Raw genomic sequence first — 7,389 nt, forward strand, 5'->3', positions numbered from 1 at the left:
TATTTATAAACAGAGGGGTCAGATGTATACACATCAATATGAACAATATCTGCATGAAAACTTTATTACTAGATCTATAAAGACATCTGCCAGGAAGAGGGAACTGTGAAACACGGCAATAATATCAGAGACCTGTTCCTGTGCAAATCCGTCATATGACATAGTCCTCTCCGACTAGAAATGCACAGCAACCTGATCCACTATATTATAAGCTAAGGAGAGAAAAAGAAAAATGTGCGAAAGGGGTGAATGGTAAACAAGGCCAAGATAATGGCAAAGTAGAGCTAGAGACACTGCATTTCATTAGGTGTGAAGTCAAAAAACTAAGAGGGTAGCTTGTGCATGGTAGATAGGAACCAAATGAGGACTCCAATGGAAAAAAGTTGATACCACATACATGTTTTTTTTTGCAGGGATATAGGAATGTGATCAGTGTCTATACCAGTCCCTACCAAGGTTCCTCCAAAGGATGTTCCTTGAGCAATTAACAATTTCTGCCTCTCAGATTTCTCTGATACCCTAAAGCAGTGTTACCTCAATCAGGGTATTTCCAGACGTTGCTAGGGGTTCCTTAAACAATGAGCAATTTGTGACTTACAGGTCAGTTTAAGTGATTCTTCCTACTGGTCAGCAATATAAGAGGCATTATTTTCCCTGCCCACCATGTTAATGTGAGCTGTAGATATAGTAATTAGTGCAGGGGTTCCCTGAGGATCTGAAAGTTATTTCAAGGGTTCCCCCATGTTCAAAAAATGTTGAGAAACACTGTTCTATAAAGACGAGTGTCAGAATGCACCTTCACTTATTGTACTCCTTATTGAGCCATTTAGATAAAAGTGTTTGTATGTAAATTAAATGTCTTTCTCTTCTCAAAAGTGTTTGTTTAAGAAACATTTGAGAGCACTCAATTTTAGCTAACACTTCACGGTTTAAACTGTAAATAAGGTGGTGGTGTTATCTAAAGGCTTGTAGAAACTGATGTGTCATTAAATGCCTGAATTAGAGTGACATTGTCCTCTTCAAAAGTTTTGTCCTCCTAAACAAATATTTGTTGCAATGATCAGGGGAGACATAATGAAATCTCCTGATGGTGCTTTTTTAGTCTGATCATTATCTCATGCCGGGTCTGGTCTGCATAACATTTACCAAATAAATATACTGAAAAAAAGATATATATGTAAAAGCCTTTATTCCTTTTGGGTCTGCAGGATAGCGACCATGTCAGGACATTTAGTGTATTTATATTTTGGTAGAAAGTTCATTACTGTATTTTTGACAGTGCATTTTTTTTTTACTTTTCTTCATTATCAATGTGGAATGATTGTATTGAATTTTTTTTTATACATTTTATAAGGTAAAAAATATTACCATATTGGTTATGATAAGGGACTAAAGGAATCAAAAATCAAACAAGTAGAACCTTCTTGAAACAAAAGGTATTCACATTTCATCATATATCCAAAAATTAAAAAGTAATATTCTGCATTTCAGCATAGTAGACAGAGTAATGCAAATTATTCCATTGTGACCTTTTAGCCAGATGCACATCAGAACCACTGGTGTATAATGCGAATATAGCATAATAAATAGAAACCCATTGTTCCAGATTGCATACAGCTGTTTCGGGCCACCATCAGTGCAGTGTACAACAACCGTGGTCACGGTGAGAAGGGACGAAAACAACAAGAAAGCCCTCTTACCTAATCAGGTAAAAGCCCTGTTACCGTAATAGTACATATTTTTTTAAAAAGAAAATATTCACGTCTTATTTACTATTGCTGTTTACTATTACACAGTTTGTTACACACTTTACATGAGGACACAGTGCCATCTATTGGTAGCCAACAAACATGCACAAAAGATAATTTATGAGCAAATAACCCATCATTGTGACTCTATGAAGACATGCCTGAACAAGGACATTCATGGCAGGAACACAAAATTTTATTTTTACAGATTTTATTTTAAAGATACATTATTAAAATAATTGAAAATTAGACTTTCCATCATATTGGCAAGTGTATGTGAGATTTAGTGATGGGCTATAAATAAAAGTAACTGCAGTATACTTTACAACACCACAATCAACAGCTTAGAGTGCATTAGCATAAGTGATTTTAGGTATAGGGATAATTAAAAGGGATATTTAACATACAGTTATATTTGTAGTACATTTTTTTTTAAATGGTGGCCAAAAAAAAGGCAAAAAAAAAAATACATTATTCCCCCCCTTCCACCACTGGAAGAGGAAACCAAGTGCCCAGGAGGAGAGGAATATGTAGACCTGCTACAACCTGTGGGGCCTCCAATCCCTGATCGACCCCTGTGAGGTTTGCAGTTATGTACCTGCATGCTTGCACACACTATATGGGCCTAAATTTTTATAGCTCTTATAGGTATCCTGAAATGGATTTCTCAAAAATAATTTGCTATTAGTTGGCAAATGTTTTGAATCCTGGAATAGATTCATTCTAAGTTTGCTTGATCATCTAGGTTCAACCATGGTAGTCTATTTTCTCCAGTCTTGGAGAGCTTTATTAAATCAGGCCCTATATGTTAAACACACATAGACAAATATAACAGGGAGTGTACACTAAACACACACCTACCTGGGTTCTCTCTGGAACTTCCTTGTCATTCTGATATGGCCACTCACAAACTTTCTCCCTTCCCTGTTCCAAACTGAAAATTAAAATAGTAGGGGAAATATAAGCAGAAGGGGCACAGGTAGTAAGAGATTGGCCCCTGCCTCGCTACATTGGTGGTCAGCGAGAAGACTGTCCACCTAATATTAGTGGCCTATGGAAGAAACATTACTTTTAAGATCAGTGGGATGAGGGATATCCACTTTTTAGTGTTCTGTGGGGAAGAGGTCCTCCTTCAGTGGAACAGACTCCCCTCTATTTTGGTGTACAGAACTGTTTTGTTTTTCGTTTTTTACCTGGTCTCTGTGTTTTTTTTATTTATTAGCTCATAAACTCCCTGATTGTCACAAAGGCTAAATCTGCAGCATCGCTGCAGACAAAATATAACTGCAAAATATTAAATGAATAAATCTTTAAGGTGAAGATTAAACTTTGCCCATAAATGTGTTTTATTTTTGCAATTTTTGTGAAAATATGAACCTTTCTCCCATACCACTATAAAAAATGTTCATTTCATAGATGCTCCAAAGTGGATCTTGGTATTTGCACATATATTTTAGGCAGATTTCTGTAAAAAACAAAAAATTAATATAATAATTGATTTTTGGTGCTTTTACATAAATATGTACATTCATTTTTATATGATTGTTTAACTTTTCATTTCATTTCATTTGCAACCCCTGTTTAATGTACAACGCCGCGTAATATGTTGTAGTATATGTAGTATATATAAATACTGTTTGTTAAAAAATATTAACTGCACCAAAACATTTCTTTAGTTTTGGGTAAAGATAGGCCAGGTCTCTGCCCCTGCCATCTATCTGCCATGAGCTGAATTTTCTGACTTTTGCTACTGCAGAACAATTGCAATGTTTTTCTACTGCCCCCCCCCCCCCTTCCTTCTAACAAGTTTTATGGTATTACTAGGCTCAAGGGGCGTTCCTAATTCCTTGCAAAGCCAACAACGTAAGCTTGTTGTGTGCTGAAAATAACCCTTATCTTCGCAAAAATGTCATGAAAATATGATCATGACAATTTTACAAAAATAATTTGATCATTCATAGCAACATTGAAATTAGGAAATGTAGATTGATGTAAATGATTACTTTTAGGAGGGTTCATAGTAGTTCCATTCTTTTGTTTTTTTCTTCTAATGAAAACAAAATGCATGAAAATACATGAATGGTTCTATTCCTCTAAACCAAACAATCTCTCGTACTCCTATATGGGATTATGCACCCTATAACCCAGATTGTTTTGTAGCTGTGTCTCATAGCAACTAATTGGATAAAAATCTAAATTTTTTATGTTTAGTTCTCTGGAAGAGATTTAAACTCTTTCCACTTGCTGACGTTCATTGGATTCCCTGCCAAACATCTGCACAGCCAATATTCTTTGGGTCTCATTTAGTGAACACGCAAAAATAATACTCTAATGTTATGTTTGAACTCAGTTGCATGGTGTATATCCTTGTAATTATAGATTTCTGCAATACGCTGTTTAGATATGCTACATTACACTATAAACTGTATTACTAATTATAGAAACTACTCCTCTGCTTTCATTATATAGCAGGATAAAATTTACATGCTTATCCTGTTTCTTTTAAAGGACAGGGAATTACAACTTCTCTGAAATACCATCTAGATGTAAACCTGATTTCACAAGTCATTTGTTCATGGATTATTGCACTCTTTTAAAGTAGCACAACACTGCATTATGTAGGGCTAAAAGTAATGCTTAGACCAGTGTTACTTAAGCAGGGTTGCTAGGGGTTCCATGAACAAATTTTGCTCAGTTCAACACTAATGACATTTTTTACCATCTGTAAGGGTGACATTTGTTTCAATGACCAAACATTTAGGAGGCACTAACTGACCCCAACACCAATGTAATGTGGGATGCGGATATAGTAAATATAGCAGGGGTTCACAAGGAACTGAAAATTATTATAATATTATATTATAGATTAATATAATATTATATTATAGATTTCTCCATGTTAAAAAGGTAGAGAAAAAATGGCTTGTGCCAACAGACAAACAGTAAGAAAGTTCTTTTAAACAGTATCTGACTAATAAAAACAAAATAAGGGAAAATGATCTTTAGTTGTGTTAGTATTCTAATCTAAGGAAGTTCCATGATTATTTCTAATACTTTAAATTGGAAAGAGAATATTGTCACCATTATCCAGCTTAAGAGAGCCAAGCCTCTTTCAGAGTATTAGCAATAAATTTGACTCTGTGATGCAATCACAGAAGACATAAAAAGCCACTACAGAACAAAAATGTAATTTAAGTTAAGTGAAATTGATTTCCACTAGAACCCAAAATGCTGCAGGTTGGTAAACTAGAGCACAACACAGAGCAATGACTGACATACTATAAAACATATCAAAACACAAAAAACCAAACCTGAATATATTTTACATAAAATTGAAATCTGTTTAAACCTAATAGTCCATTGAAAATAGTTCCTCTGGACTGAAGGCCATGTGCTAAGTATCATATTAGATTTGTGCCCATTTATACTCAAATTGATTGACACAGTTGCAGCCTCAGTTGTGATCAACATTCATTATTTACTTTATACGTATGGCAAATGTTCCCTTGCTGGGTCCAATCTGTTGATACATATTCACAAGCTGCAAAGAGCAATTTATTTACTTTTTCAGTTAGTCCCTACTTTTAATTAATTTGTCATTTATTACTATGTAGGACCCACCATACTAGCTCATGTCACAAAAAAGAAATTCAGAGTGCAACCTGGTGTCACAAAGCATTGGGTGCTTCCTAAAGACAGGCCACAGCAGTAGCAGTTTGCTTTCAAACTGTATTTTTAAAGTTTAAAGTTTATAGAACCATATAGATCAGACCGAGAGGACTAAGACATGAAAAATATTGCTTTTTCAGCTGTTAAGCAATGTGTGCAGTTTGAGCTTAAGTTATTGTGCTCTGCAAGAATTAAACTTTTTAATCAAAGCAGCTAATATAGAACCAGTCTCTCCAATTAATTACAATACATGATGTGGAAATTATTTTTAAATCTGCAATTACAGTTTTCTCTTAGAGCAAGGTCTCCCAAATATCTATCGATCCTGCCAGTAATGTTCACCTAATAAAGCTTCCTGTGTAAGGCCCAGGTCAGCACCAGTCCTCACCAGACACAAGTCCACCAATCTAACACCGCAGTCTTCACCTATAGCAAGCCCCCGCTCAGCTTCGGGAGACTGGTTGCGTCCCCCAGCACTCGGGACTCCCAGGACTTACTGTGCAAGGGATGGTGACTGGGAATGGGCTGGCAGCAAGCCAGGAGCCCACAGATAGCAGTACGAATATTCCACAGAGCCAAGTCCAGAATACAGAGCAGAGGTCATACACCGAAAATCCGTCCACCAAACGAAGTACACAAGGGCAAAACATAAGCAGAGTCCGGGTCACAGGCAAAGGTCGGTCCAGGCAAGGTCAGCAACAATAAATTTAGATGAAAACACACTCCAGCACAGATTATCCCAGCTATAACAGCCACTGGTGACTGAGAACAGAGAGCTGTGCGCAGCCTAACAGTGGATGCTGGGGTTGCCAAAATACATCAGGTTGCACAACTAAAGAGAAGCAGTGGCTGCTGCTAATGACATTGCTGGACAGAACAAACAGTGTTTTATAATGCGATGGTGCACAGCACAGAGTCGCCGGACAGATGAGCATTTCGTAACATCCTGTAATTGAGTTACAATATTCTTGTACTTTACCTTGAATTTTTTTTTCTTTCCTAGCTCTGCCTACTGCTTTACTGCTTTCTACTTTCTGAGCTTACTGAGTCTCTGCTAATAAAACCCTCAGCCTGACTCTGAGTTGTGGTAGATGGAATCACTAATGAAGAAAGATTTGGCTTACTCTGGGAAGTTTCTAAAGTTTTTAACACCCCCTCTTTTAATAATATAGTTACTAATATTAAACAGTATTTATATAGTGCTATATTACCTAGCACTGTACATTAAATAGGGGTTGCAATTGACAGACAGATACAGACAGTCACACAGGAGGAGGAGAGAACCTTGTTCAAAAGAGCTTACAAACTACGGTTTAAGTACGGTTTAAGAGATAGAAGAAGAGGGGTAGACAAGTTTGAAAGATGGATTTTAGGCACTCTTTTAAATGTGCAGAAAGTAGGAGCAAGCCGAATAGCACTAGGAAAACTATTCCAGAGATTTGGGGCAGCTCTAGAAAAGTCTTGAAGTCTTGCATGTGAGGAAGTCACAAGTAGGTCATTTGAGGAGCGAAGAGAGTGGCTAGGGGAGTATTTTTCTTTAAGGGCAGAAAGGTAAGTGGGCCAAGAACTGTGGAGGGATTTGAAGGCAATGCACAGGAGCTTGAATCTGACTCTAAGGTGAAATGGAAGCCAATAAAGAGAATTGCAAAGAGATGCAGCAGCAGAGGAGGGGTTGTAGGAAGGATGGATGAGTCCGGCTGCAGCATTTATAATAGATTGTGGAGGAGAGAGTCGGGTTAGTGAACTACCATAGAGGAGGATGTTACATTAGTCCAGACGAGAGATAATAGTGCGTACAAGGAGTTTGGTGGTCATTGAGGACAGGTAGGGCTTGATTTTGGAGATGTTGCGCAAGTGAGAGTGACAGGACTTTGGAAATGTTCTGAATGTGGGGGTAAATAAGAGGGCAGAATGGAAGGGAGGGGAGGGACAAATAACATAGTTGGTAACGGTTAGAAATATGTCAGGGGGA

The sequence above is a fragment of the Pyxicephalus adspersus genome, chromosome 3 (assembly GCF_032062135.1).
Source record: "Pyxicephalus adspersus chromosome 3, UCB_Pads_2.0, whole genome shotgun sequence".
Classification (NCBI taxonomy): domain Eukaryota; kingdom Metazoa; phylum Chordata; class Amphibia; order Anura; family Pyxicephalidae; genus Pyxicephalus; species Pyxicephalus adspersus.